The 14,264-nt window shown below is 39.1% G+C and overlaps 1 protein-coding gene across 1 annotated transcript in view; it reads left to right on the top strand.

Moving 5' to 3' along the window:
• KCTD8 (potassium channel tetramerization domain containing 8) overlaps positions 1 to 14,264 on the top strand; it is a 253,560-nt gene that overhangs the window by 200,147 nt on the left and 39,149 nt on the right. The window lies entirely within an intron of this gene.

The following is a 14,264-nucleotide window of genomic DNA, read 5'->3' as shown; positions in this document are numbered from 1 at the left end:
TGTTACACTTGGCAAACACTGCCGCAAAGCAAATTCTCATATGATGTTATCAATCTCCTGTACACAGAAGTTTTCCCCCAGTCTTAAATTGATCTGCTAAATAATATAGATGTATATCAGGGACCGATAGCCCTCCCCACCGGGATATTGGAGAAATTGCAGTTTCATGCGGGGTTGGCGTCCCCTCCAAATTACTTCTCTTGATAGGCTCTTAATAATTTTAATTATTCTCTTGGGGATTTCTATCAGGTATTACCATAATATATAATTTATCATCGGCAATATGCACATTTTAATAATTGTGAATTTTCTGGCCATCAAGGGCCACACGACTATTTTAACATGTATTTTACCGATCAGTGGCATAACATTGAGTTTTATAAAAATCTAGGGGGAAATTTGATATTTTAATACCTAAATAATTAATTAATATATTTGCCCACTTTTTTTAACTTCAAAGGCATCCGGGCTAAAATTACCTAGATCACCTAGTGGAATGCATCCAGACTTCTTCCAACTTACTGACAGACCCGACATTTCACTATACTCTCTAAATACCTCAAAACTTTTGCCATTGAATCAAAAGAAAGAGGCAATAAATAACAGTCATCGGCATTATTTTTCCTACCACTTCATCGTATTGAAATCCTATTGTTTATTTGTCTTGTCTAATCCTAGCCATCAGTGGTTCCAATGATATCGCAAAAAGTAAGGGCGAAAGGGGACATCCTTGCCTTGCTTCCCTTGAAACCCTAATCGGATCTGATATTGTGCCATTAACCAGTACTCTAGCAGAAACTTCAGAATATAATAATTTTATCCAAGAAATAAAGACTTCCCGAAACACCAGATATTTCATTGTAGCCCAAAGAAATGTCCATTCCATCATATTGAATGCCTTAGAGGCAACAATAGCTGTAACAAAATGTTCCCCTGTGTTGGACGACTCCACCTGCATATTTAAGTAAACCCTATGTCACGAACCAGCGGGTATGAACCCACTGTACCACGTGTCCTACCTCCTCTAAGGGCGTTGTCTAAGTGAACCCCTCGATCTTCACAGTACCCCTGATGGCGGGGATAGACTTTCCCGAAGGGAACACCAAGTTGCTACCTCTTGAGGAGGATTGGCACATGAGGCAGCTAGTCCAGGCGGACCAGGAGGTACCTGAGCAAGGTACCACAGTTACAGGCGTTGTCATAACCAGGAGCAACAGTGCTGGACCGAAAGGATGAGGAAGAGATGAAGTCAAATAGGCAATAGGTGAGGGCAGGCGGCACAGGTACAAGTCAAGCAATCCAGGTCGGCAACAGGAAATTCAAGGTCAGGCAGGGATCAAACAGGTAGCAGAGTCCAGGAATACAAGTACGAGTCAGGAACACAGAAACAGAAGCAGATATCAGGAACCTTAGCAGGACACAAGGACCTTGACATTGAGGCATCTGGGAAGGGTCTGAGCCACTTATATATGTGCAGGAGGAAGTGCTGCATGGAATAAGCAGCAAGTACGCCGTGGCCAGGGCTAAGAGGAAACTGTGGAGTGGATCCCAGAACAACAGTACCTACACAGACAGAGCCCAGGACTTCAGGCGGTGAATGGGAAGCACTGGCAGCAGATCACTGCTGAACAGGGCACCGAGGACCGCGGCGCACAGCTTGAGTTCATGACGAGACAGAAAACTTTTTATTAAGTTCAGAGCATGAATGTTCCCAAGACCTCTCTTCAGGACCAAAGCCCTTCCAGTCCACAAGATAGTAGGTCTTCTTGCCATGGTTCTTGATGTCCAGGATGTCTTTGACCTCAAATATCCCGTCAGAATCTTCAGATACCAGAGTTGGAGTAGAAGGAGCCATCAAGAAGCGATTAAGAACTACTAGTTTCAGTAAGGACATGTGGAAAGCATGAGGAATACGCAGAGAGAGAGAGAGGCAGATGTAACTTAAAAGTCACTTCATTGATCCTCAATACTTCAAAGGGTCTGAGGAACCTAGGAGCAAACTTGAAACTGGGAACCCTTAAGGGGATGTTTTTAGATAAGAGCCATTCCTTATCTCCAGATGAGAACTGAGGTAGTTGTCATCTTCTCTTGTCTGCATTCGTTTTTATGCGGGTCACAGCTTTGTTGATGCAGTCCTTGGTGTCATGCCAAATTTTAAAAAAAATCCCTAAGACTGTAATCTGCAGCTGGTACCCCAGAAGATGTAGGAACAGGAAGAGGAGTACGAGGGTGTTGTCCATAAACAGCAAAGAATGGAGAGGATCCAGTAGACTCACTAGAGTGGTTGTTATAGGAGAATTCAGCCCAAGGTAGCATTTGTACGAGTTGTCCTGTTGGTCTGAAACAAAATGTCAGAGATAGTTCTCTAATATTTGATTGATTTGCTCTAATTGCCGGGTTGATCTAGGGATGATAACCGGAAGAGAAGTCCAGTTCAATTTTGAGCAGCCGGCAAAGAGCTCTCCAGAGCTTAGAGGTAAACTGGACTCCACAATCGGAAACAATATGCCAAGGTAGACCATGCAAGCGGAATATGTGTCTCATGAACAGTTTAGCAAGTTCAGCAGCCGAGGGCAGTCCAGCCAAAGGAACGAAGTGCACCATCTTGGAGAAACAGTTCACGACCATCCAGATAATGTCACGGTACCTTCTGTGACAGAGGTTAGAAAATCGGAGAGACTGACTGCACGTGAGATTAACTGACAGTCTCTTGATTCTCAGTGTTGTGGTTTGGTAATGACCACACCTCTTGTCAGGAGCAGCCCGTGGTCATTACTGCATTCCCTACTTAGTTTGGTCTCACACTTCATACCATGTGGTTGATATTCTCTGCTTGGATTTGGAAGAGTTGGTGTGTGGACCTTACCTGTGTTCCTGCTCATCCATTTTCTATAAGATAAGTTGTACAGCTCTTTGTATTTGGTTGTTCCCCTGTGCTTGTTGTTACTAGGCCTCAGGGAGACGCTGGTTCATTCACCTGCGAAGGAACTAGTAGTCTCATTCCCTGCCACGACCTAGGGCATTTCAGGGCTCCTAGGGTCTAGGTTCCGGAGTATGTATTTTCCCACCTTCAGGGTCTATACATACTGACAGGAGTCATGGCCAGGTTTAGGGGCTTCCTAGCAGGTGACCTTTTCCCTCTCCCTAGCCTTGAGGCCTAGTTCTGTGTCCCTCCCTTCCCCTGTATTTGTGACAGATAGCTGTACATCTTGCAGAAGAGGGCAGATCTGTAACAAAGTTCATGGCAATGTGTTGCCATGGGGAATCAGGAACAGGAAGAGGTAACAACAGCCCGGGTGGTTTGGTCCTGGAGACTTTATTCTGAGCACAGACTGTGCAGGCAGACACAATCACGCACATCCTTAGACAATGTGGACCACCAGTAGTGGTGAGACAAAAGTTCTGCGGTCTTGCGGATCCCTGGGTGACCAGCCAGTTTGGAGTTATGCCCCCAAGCTAGAATACGTTTTCTCTTGGCAGATGGCACAAATATATTCCTAGGAGGGATGTCTTTTGCCATTGACAAAAGCCACTGTGATCAAGAAAGTAGGATCTACAATGTACTAGGGCTCCTCCTGCTGGTTGGAGAAGTCAAATGACCGAGACAGAACATCCGCCTTGATGTTTTTCTCGGCCAGGCGAAAGTGAAGCTAAAAATCAAAACGGGAGGTGAAGAGTGCCCATCTGGCTTGTTGAGGGTTCAGACGCTGGGCCGTCTGCAGATATGTAAGGTTGTTGTGGTCGGTGAAGATTATCGCTGTATGCTGGACCCCTCCAATAGATAACGCCATTCCTCAAAGGCAAGTTTTATGGCAAGAAGCTCTCCTATACAGTAATTCCTCTCAGCAGGGGAGAAGAGCTTGGAGGAAAAGCCACATGTAAACATCTTGCCCTTGGAACCTTTCTGTAGTAAAACAGCACCTGCTCCTATGGAGAAGGCGTCTACTTCTAAAAAGAATTGGCGGGAGACATCGGGATGACGCAGAACAGGTGCAGAAGCAAAAGACCTCTTTAATTGGACGAAGGCAGCCTCCACCTCATAAGTCCAGACTCTGGCATTCACCCCTTTCTTAGTAAAAGCAGAGATCGGAGATGTAAGAGATAAAAAATTTGTGATGTACTGACGATTAGCAAATCCAAGGAAGCGCTGTATAGCACGAAGACCCTGTGGGCGGGGCCAGTCCATTACTGCATTCAATTTTTCAGGATCCATCTGCAACCCGGCATCCAAGATTATGTATCCGAGGAACGGTACTGTAGCGTTTTCAAAGATGCATTTCTCGAGTTTGGCATAAAGTCGATTCTCTCTCAACCACTGTAAAACTAAACGTACATGCTTCCGGTGAGTGTTCAAATCTGGAGAATAGATCAGTATATTGCCCAGGTACACTATCACGTAGACATAGAGCAGGTCCCATAAGATATAATTTACCAACTCTTGGAATACCGTGGGAGGATTGCACAGACCGAAGGGCATGATGAGATACTCGTAGTGTCCATCACGAGTGTTGAAAGCAGGTCGAATTTTGTGAAGACCTTAGCTCCCCAGATCCTGTCAAAGAGTTTGGAGAGGGTATCGATTCTTGACTGTGACCTTATTCAGACCTCGATAGTTGATACAGAGCAGTAAGGATCAATTTTTTTATGCACAAGGAAGAACCCAGCACTGGCTTGTGAAGTAGAGTTCCGGATAAACCCCCTCTCGAGATGTAATCAGACATCGCTTGGGTCTCAGAAAGTGAGAGTGGGTAGACTCAACCGCAAGGAGAAGATGCACCAGGCATAAGTTCAATCGGACAATCATAAGGACGATGAGGAGGCAGGGTCTCGGCCTCTTTCTTACTGAAGACATCCACAAAACTGGCATACTGCTGCGGAAGTCCAGGCAGGACTACAGGTACAGTAGGCGAGGAAGCAGGTCGGACCTCTGATAAGCAGGTGGACTGGCAGGATGATCCCCAATGCAGAATCTGACTGGAGTGCCAGTCCAGAACTGAAGTGTGCTGACGCAGCCAGGAAAGAACAAAAATAACCGGCTTAACGTATGCTTGCAGCACATAGAAGGAGATCATCTCGGAATGCACAACCCCTATTTGCAACTTAAGGGGCATAGTAACAAAAATAACAGGTTCAGGGAGTGGCAGTCCATTTAAGGAAGCCACTGACAGAGGCCTCTCTAGGCGAGAGCTTGCTGAATGAAGTTACTGGCTGACCTAGAGTCCAAGAATGCAGGCCCAGACAGTGTGACTCCCTTGTGAGAGAGAGTCACCGGAACTGAAAGTTTCTGAGAGGACTTCTCCTTGTCTAGGACCACCTCTCCAACTGATCCTAGACATTGGCGTTTCCTGGCTTCTGTGGAGAATTACGCACAAAGTGTGTCTTGCCTCCACAATACAGACACAGGTTCTCTGCTTTGTGGCGTGAACGTTCCTGGTCAGACAATCAAAGGATCTCTATTTGCATGGGCTCTTCAGATGGGATGGACACTAGAGGAAAAAACGGCCTCTGGAAGGATGGAGCCAAACGAGGGGGTCTTCTGGTGCATGCGACCTCCTTAGAACGTTCCTTGAAACGCATATCTATCCTTGTGGCCAAGGTGATCAGGTCATTCAGAGTAGACGGACAGCAAGCATGCTGTGGCCAGGGCTGAGAGGAAATTGTGGAGCGGATCCCAAAACAACAGCACCTACACAGACAGAGCCCAGGACTAGCAAAACCAATGATATTTAGTGTGAGGGACTAGACAAAGCAGCGGTGCCCTTAATAGAGTAGGTTTAGTCTCCTTAATGACAAAGTAAACAGTAGATACGGGAACCGCGCTATGTATTGGTGGTTTATGAAAGTCGTTAGAACAAAAACTTGTAAAAGATGGGGAACTGAGTTCACATCCAGCTTTCGGAAGTAACAGTCACAGGTACGTCATTCACATACAGGAAAGCTGCTATACACCTCCAGCCGGTCATCAGATCCCGCCTTGAGCCACCGACCGCTGACTCCAACACTGGGTCAAAAATACCTTCACAAAAAGGACAGAGAGATAGTGCAGTACCCTCAATATTCAAAGGTAACAAAGGTTTTATTGTTCTCACAAATTCCTAAATATTCACTTACACATAAGAATGGGCAAGTGAATATTTTGGAATTTGTGAGTACAATAAAACCTTTGTTACCTTTTAATATTGAGGGTACTGCACTATCTCTGTCCTTTTTGTAAAGGTATTTTTGACCCGGTGTTGGAGTCAGTGGTTCAAGGCGGGATCTGATGACCGGCTGGAGGTGTATAGCAGCTTTCCTGTATGTGAATGACGTACCTGTGACTGTTACTTCCAAAAGCTGGATGTGAACTCAGTTCCCCATCTTTTACGGGTTTTTGTTCTAACGACTTTAATAAAGAGCCCAGGACTGCAGCGGTGAATGGGAAGCACTGGCAGTAGATCACCGCTGAACACGGCGCCTGGGACCACAGCAGTAAGCAGGGGAACAGCGGCGCACAGAAGGGGTTGTTACACCCTACGGATATTATTAGCAATTGATTTACCTGGCATCAAACCAGTTTGGTATTCATGTACTAAAGAATACATTAGCCTCTTGAATCTACCAGCTAACACTGTGGCTAAAAGTTGTTATCTGTTTTTATCAAAGAGATTGGACAATGTATGTCCATGAATTGAAAACTCTCATCTGGCTTTATTATTAGAGTAATTAATGGCTCCCATAGAGAGGGGGGTAAAATCCCCACCTCCCTTGAGACATTCCACATCTCCAGTAATTTTGTCACACACATCTTCCTATAGCTAGAGTTTAACTCAAAAAGTAGTCCATCCAATTCAGGGAACCTATTCTTCACTACAGAATCCAATACTTTCTCGATCTCATTATATGTAATTGGTGCTTCCAGCATCTCCATCAGGCCCTTAGTCAATTTAGGCATATTTATCCTTTCCAAATATTGGTTAATCTCTGAGTTCCCACTGTAAGTTTACGCTTATATAAATCTTCATAATATTCCTTTAATAAATCCGTTTTACCGTCTTGTGATATTATCTCTACTCCTTATTATTTATTAACTTAGGGATAAAGTTAGATTTTCATTGTGCTGCAACTAAAGATGCCAACCTCCTTTTTGGCATACTCCCTTATAAGTAATATTCCTTTCCATTTAATATTTTTTCTTTCTCAGCCAAGAAATACAATTTGTCTTTATATAGCTTGTGTATGTCATGCCATATCTCTCTATTTTTGTCTATCAGATTTTTTGCATATTTCTGTTCTTTTTTTCTTTATTCGTTTCCCAAACCACCACTTTTGTCGCTGTACCTTCATTTATCTCAAAAAATTTCTGTATCTCATCATGTATCTTATCTTTATATTCAACCATACTGGGTTTATTTAAATCTTGATCTCTCCCAGCCGACTACTGCCTCAAGAGTTATAGACAGCGGGGAGTGATCAGAAACTACTCTGTGCTCATATCTGTATACTTCTGAACTAAGTGCACACTATAGGGGGTTGTCCATTATATAAAAAGTTTTGGCACAGAGCACTTTAAAATAATACAAAAAAAAAAAAAATATTCAACGACCAGTCTCAGTTTATTTCCAAAAAGTTAATATCTTCTATGCTGATATGAGATCTAAAGCTTGGGTTGCACTACTAGGACATTCTAAATACATCATTCTCTGTTCTGAGTTATTTCAGGTTCAATGTTCTCATGGAGACTTTGAGTTCAAATCACATGTCTGCCTACATATAATTGCCACTATTCAGGATATATAAATACATTAATAAATAAATTCAGACCCCAGACCACACTCCAAAATAAATTCAGACATCAGGCCAGACCTCTAAATTAAGAGTTTTGGATGGAATTAGTCTGCAGTTTTAGGCAGCATTAAAGTATTATGTGATATTAGTAATAGGAACTGCACAAAGTTATTAGAAATGTGAAAAAAGTTTTAAAGTTGTAAAAGTTGCTTCAGGAGGCCATATATTTCCTCATGTAGCGATCAGTACAGATAAAACATTATATTATATACCAGCCATTCAAAAGAAAAGTCCACAATATTATAAACTGTTAGCTCAGACAGATCAGGAGCCACTCATACGAATTTGCTATCTATGTCTACTCTTATAGGGTGTTCTTAAACAGGGGAGCCCTCCTCTATAACATCCATGTACTGATTCTTGAGTAGAGAACAACTAAAAAGAGCATATGTCACTCCGAAGTACCCAGCATGTCTGTGCATTACATGGACAACCCATTGATGTTAGTGAGTCCGGTGTAATGTTCCATCTCTCCTGCGGTGGCACTGCAGGGCAATTGAACAGACCAATGAGAATCGGTGATTGCTTTGGCTTTAATCAGCAGGACATCCAATGCCCATTTTTTTGAGGATCATTTTAGCAAAAAGTCGGCATCCCTTTTGCCATGCTTGAAAACAATCAAGTATTTTATAAAATGATTGTGTTTTGTGTATGTATGCATGAGCATACACATTTCCACCTCTAGTTGTTATTGTACATGATACTGTACTTTATTGCTGTGCATTAATTTCTGCACTTACTAATGTTTAATGTATTTTATTAAATCCAGAGAAATATCGATCATCACTATTTTAATTGTACAAATTTTTAAAAAGCAAGGCCATTTCAGCATGGGGGGTAAAGCAGCTTCATAGCTCCTATGGTCTATTAAATATTTTTAGCAAAATAAATTGAGATCGCATTAGGTGATATAGTTGTAGTGTTTTAACTCAAATTAGTCCATGTGTTCTGTAAAATCTCAATTGTTCAGCATTACAAAATCATGTTATTGCTGTAAAATATTTTACGAATTCATGTACTTGATATTTACAGAGCCCTACGCTTTACTTTTTAGGACCAAATTTCGAACCCAATGTATTTTTGGCTTTCTGAGAGCTTAGCATCTCATCGTATGTGAAAGAACAAAATTGAACAGCAATAATAAGATGTAAGTAATGTTATTTTTTTTTAGTTCTTTAATGGCAAGTTTGCAGTAGTTTTCCAATTTTGTTTTCTGTTAAGAGACTGATGAACATTTAAAATAGGATAAAATATACTATATGAAAAAGTACTTCTCAACTAAATGGAATTGTCATCTTTATAAAAAAGTAAAGCAAACATAATATTTAGTATATATATATATATATATATATATATATATGTATATAGAGAGAGAGAGAGAGAGAGTTTATACGGATATGTAGAAATGCACACACTTAATAAAAATGAGGATATTTAAAGAGATCTGTCTACAGATTGTGTGTGATATTGCAGCAAGGCCCCATTTGCTAAACTGCAATACCAGATGCAACCCTTGGGCAGTTGTGGCACTCTTTTTGAAATAAAGCTAGAATGATTTGCTAATCCTGAACAACCCAAAAAATTTACAATAATGCTGAACATTTAAATATGTTAGGTAACACCCTTCACATTACTTAAACTCTTAAACCACTGTAACAAATTAGTTATTTAGCAATAAAAATATGAAAACATTATTAAAAGTTGATGATATGGATATATATATATATATATATATATATATATATATATATTAATGGTATATATCTAGCAGTTTTTTATTAGTATTTTTGCATTTTTATATAAATAAAAATTGTATTTTTATTTCAATTTTATATTGCGACATTGTTTCATGCGTGGATCTAGTTAGTACCAGTAAGAGGTGTGCCTATCACTTTACACAAATATATATATATATATAGACACACACACACACACTCAAATTAAGGTACAGCTGTATACATTGTCCCTACAGCTGCATCCTACGAAGCTATAGGCACTCTATGTGATATTGCATAGTGCCTTCATCCTGCAACATAGTACTGTGCAATAGTGGCTCCATATTGCTATAATATTCTCCCAAAGAAGCAATGTTTTTAGGGAGTGATACATTAGTAACATAGCATTCGTTATAACAAGGCACAATTTTTTTGCTTAAAATCGGAGGCATACAGAAGTACATACTACAAGACTACTCCCCATAGACAGCTTGGAGGTTGAATGCAGCTGTACTATGCCTACAGTATGTACATGAGCCTTTATAGTGCAAAGACATAGAGAGGAGAACATCTGGCAATCATCAAACATGAGATTTATCAGATTTTTCATATATTTAATAGACATGTGGCTGGCTGGCTTGATTGACATTTGCACAGTAGGTTGAGTAGTAAATCAAAGAGATATTTAATGTTAAGATTGGCATCAATTATCTTTGGATCCATAACGTTCCCCTGGGGAGATTTCTGGTCTATCATCATATTGCTTTCACGCCCAAGGCAGTTAATCTGGCAGAATTATTCAGCACAGTTATCTGTGTTGTTAATGAATTGGGTAAAACAAAAATACTTAATAAAAACTAGCTGAATAATCGGATACTTTTATAACGAAAAGGCAAACAAATAAAGTATTCCTTTATTCCTTATTCCATTCTTGCCTGGTGTAACATATTTTCTGCTTTGAAGTCTCTGCATGTTTATAAACTTTCACAAATCAATAAAAATGTCCCTTTAACATTCCCTATGTGACATCACTAATGCTGCCTGTTATTAAAAGAGATGTATCTGGTAACTGGTATGAGAGAAAGCAAAATAAACAGACATCAAACAACTTCATGAGTAATTAAGCGGTGGTCTATAAGTGATGAATAGTACTGATTGCCCCTGGCATAGATTGAGCATGAACTATGTAAGGTATCTTGAAACTGTTTGGTTCCTAATTCCTGAACCAATATCTTAAACAATCAATCTCCATAAAATATCAGTTCAAGGACTAACCTTACATTCAGAATTCATTTCAGAGTTCCTATGCTGTCAATCCCAAGGTCAGTTAGCTCTTCTCATCACACCGGGCAACCCTATTAAAGTAAATGTGTCATCAGAATCATCAGAAATGACCTATAGTTTAAATCATGTTTTTATGCTTAAAATATTTTTAAAGAATTTTTTATAATATTTTTAATTTTCCATGTCAATATCTATATTAAAAATATTGGGTTTATCACTGGCCACTAAGCCTAATAATTAACAAGTTTTTCAGGGGTCATGCGACCAAAGCGTGGCTTGAATCACCTACTGACTAAATTTTTATTTTTAATACATAAACTTTTACTTTTATTGTTGATATTTAAAATTTTTAACACTCTAAATTGATTTAAAAATTCTCAGAGCGAGCAGTGAGTACTGATATATATCCTGTGTACCTCTGCTCAGAGTACACCCACTGTGTAGGATAGCCCCTGATATTTTTCTCAGGGCTTCCCAAATTTCCTAAGCCTTTTCTGCAACTTTATATTTAGTTGCACATATATCTCTACTATGGAGACTCACGATGCCCATCTGATTCTAAAATCTAAAGTGTTCCTGCTTCCCTACATGTTTCGCCGACAAACTTCGGCGTCCTCAGGGGATATGCAGGTTTGCAGCTGAGGGGGCGGTCCCTAAGTTTTAAATGTTCGGTTTATGGGAGTCGGTTCGTTGCGACCAATCCGGTCTTAGCTTTAACTAAATGGCATGGCTTTACGCCAATTATATTTTACTTTCATTATCCACGTCACTTGGTGACGTATTCTCGGACACTCCCATATTCCCAACGTCACTTTCCGACTCTGTCCGTAGCGTGAGCGAGCCTCCAATAGTGAAGAATCAAGTCTTCATTTAGTTCCGGTGCCGGGGTGTCTACGTCATTCGTCCTTTGCTGCTGACGTCCATCCTCGCATCGGGCGCTTGGGGATGACGTCTATTTACAATCATCGTCCTGTATTACACCTACGCATGCGCCGGTACTTAAAAAGTATTACCCGAAGTTAATCATTTACTCGTTCTTGTATTTATACTGACATGTGTTCCTGGAGGAATTTTTAATCTATCTTGATGTCTTTGAGTCATAGATTGAATAATGTAATTCGGAGGAAAGAATAGGGACAGTACAGCAAGGGGGGATGAACAATGGGAGGAGGAGGATGTTCTGTCAAATCCAGGAAAATCATCTATTCCATTCTATACTATATATTCTATTACTCAACGTCCATATATATCATGTATTTCCTTCTTCTGGAGGTAAATTGATCACTTCTGCTTTTCCATGCCACATACCTCTCTTATAAAATATATTCAAATAGTTTTTCATTCATCACTTATTGGATAGACTCTAAAGATGAGCAGGATTATTGTTTATTCTATTTATTATTTTTATTTTGTTTCTATTTTATTATTTTATTAATTTATTATTTATGTTTTTTTATTTATCTATTTTTATTATTTTTATTTATTTGTTCATATTTATTTTATTTCTATTTTTTGTTTTTATAGTGTGTTTTTTTGTATGATATTTTAAATTACAATCTATTATTAATCAGGAAAATATTAATTTATTACTTACATGCTGTGCTAGTGCTCTTTTATGTGTTATTTCTACTTGCTCAATTTCTATCTATCGTAATGTGAACTCATCTCCTCCGAATAGTGATACTCGTTTATTGTTATATTTTTTATTATTTTATTATTATTTTTTTATTTTTTTATTTTTTTTACACTCTTCTACATCTGATCTTTTTTACACAGTGAATTAATTATTTTATTATTTTTACATTCCCGAAAATTAGATAAAACTTTTGTGTATATATTTTTCCTTTCTAGAGAACTAATCTCTATTCATTTTCTATTCTTGTTTTTATATTATTTTTTTCTTTTTTCTTTTTTTGTTTTATTCTCCATTTTTTTATCTACTTATATTTATTTTATTCCTAAAACTAAATTTAATTCTAACAATTCAGATTTTTTATTTTTTGATCGTTTTTCCTCACTGCTGTCCTAGTCCTCATTTTTCCTCCCTGCTGTCCTAGTCCAGGAAATTCATCCCGAATACATTTATCAGTTCTTCTAATTCTAGATGTTATTTTTCTTATTCCCTCTGGTACTTCGACTTCTATTCATTTTATCTTATTCCTCTCTAAATTTTGGTAGATTTACTACTGTTCCAGGATACGTATATTTTTGTCAATTCATCCTAATAGATGTTTTATTTTTTATTATTTATTATTTTTTATTTATTATTTTTATTTTTTATTTATTTATTTATTTTTATTTACTCATTTCTTCTTTTTCAGGTATCTTCACTTCTGTGCCGCTCTATACGGTAAGTCGTGTTTTCTTCAATGGGATCCCCTAAGATTTTTATAGGGTGTTATTATTTATCCTTATTTTTTCTTTTTTCATTTAATTTTGAATATTAACCTCTTCTATGCCTTTCTTTTGTCTAGATTATAAGTAGGATGCAAACGTAAATCCTTCATTGAGACCATTTGGTGCTAATGACTTTAAACGGTGTATCCACCTGGTCTCTTCTTGCTGTAACTTTCTATCAATGCTTCCTTGTCTGGGATTACCTTTCAATTTTTGTATTCCCCAAAACGAACCGACTCCCATAAACCGAACATTTAAAACTTAGGGACCGCCCCCTCAGCTGCAAACCTGCATATCCCTGAGGACGCCGAAGTTTGTCGGCGAAACATGTAGGGAAGCAGGAACACCTTAGATTTTAGAATCAGATGGGCATCGTGAGTCTCCATAGTAGATATATGTGCAACTAAATATAAAGTTGCAGAAAAGGCTTAGGAAATTTGGGAAGCCCTGAGAAAAATATCAGGGGCTATCCTACACAGTGGTGTACTCTGAGCAGAGGTACAAGGAATATATATCAGTACTCACTGCTCGCTCTGAGAATTTTTAAATCAATTTAGAGTGTTAAAAATTTTAAATATCAACAATAAAAGTAAAAGTTTTATGTATTAAAAATAAAAATTTAGTCAGTAGGTGATTCAAGCCACGCTTTGGTCGCATGACCCCTGAAAAACTTTGTTATATATTTAAATAGCGTGGCCACCCACTGTAGGACCTATTAGTCTGTTGCACACATGATGAAAAAGGGCTAAACAGCCCAACCTGTACAGGGTCCTAATGTATGCCGTATAATAGCGAATTACCTGGGATATCCACAGTAATCCCCAAGGAGGCCTTATCTCTAGAGTGTGGTCCCAACAAAAATAGGTTATGGCAGGTTTCCTGTCAAACCAGTTGAATACTCAGCAGTTTCTATCTGACGCAAATATAGTTTCTCAAACGACAGTTCCCCTTAATAGCCTTGATATTTCACAGGCGTTTAAAGAAATTAATAAGACCTATAGAAGGTATGTGAGATCCCTCTGGGAGACTATCAGCCTAGAGACA

Source organism: Bufo gargarizans, chromosome 1, assembly GCF_014858855.1.
Source record: "Bufo gargarizans isolate SCDJY-AF-19 chromosome 1, ASM1485885v1, whole genome shotgun sequence".
Taxonomy (NCBI): domain Eukaryota; kingdom Metazoa; phylum Chordata; class Amphibia; order Anura; family Bufonidae; genus Bufo; species Bufo gargarizans.
Note: the sequence above shows the minus strand (reverse complement) of the source record. Positions and strands in the feature narration are given on the sequence as shown.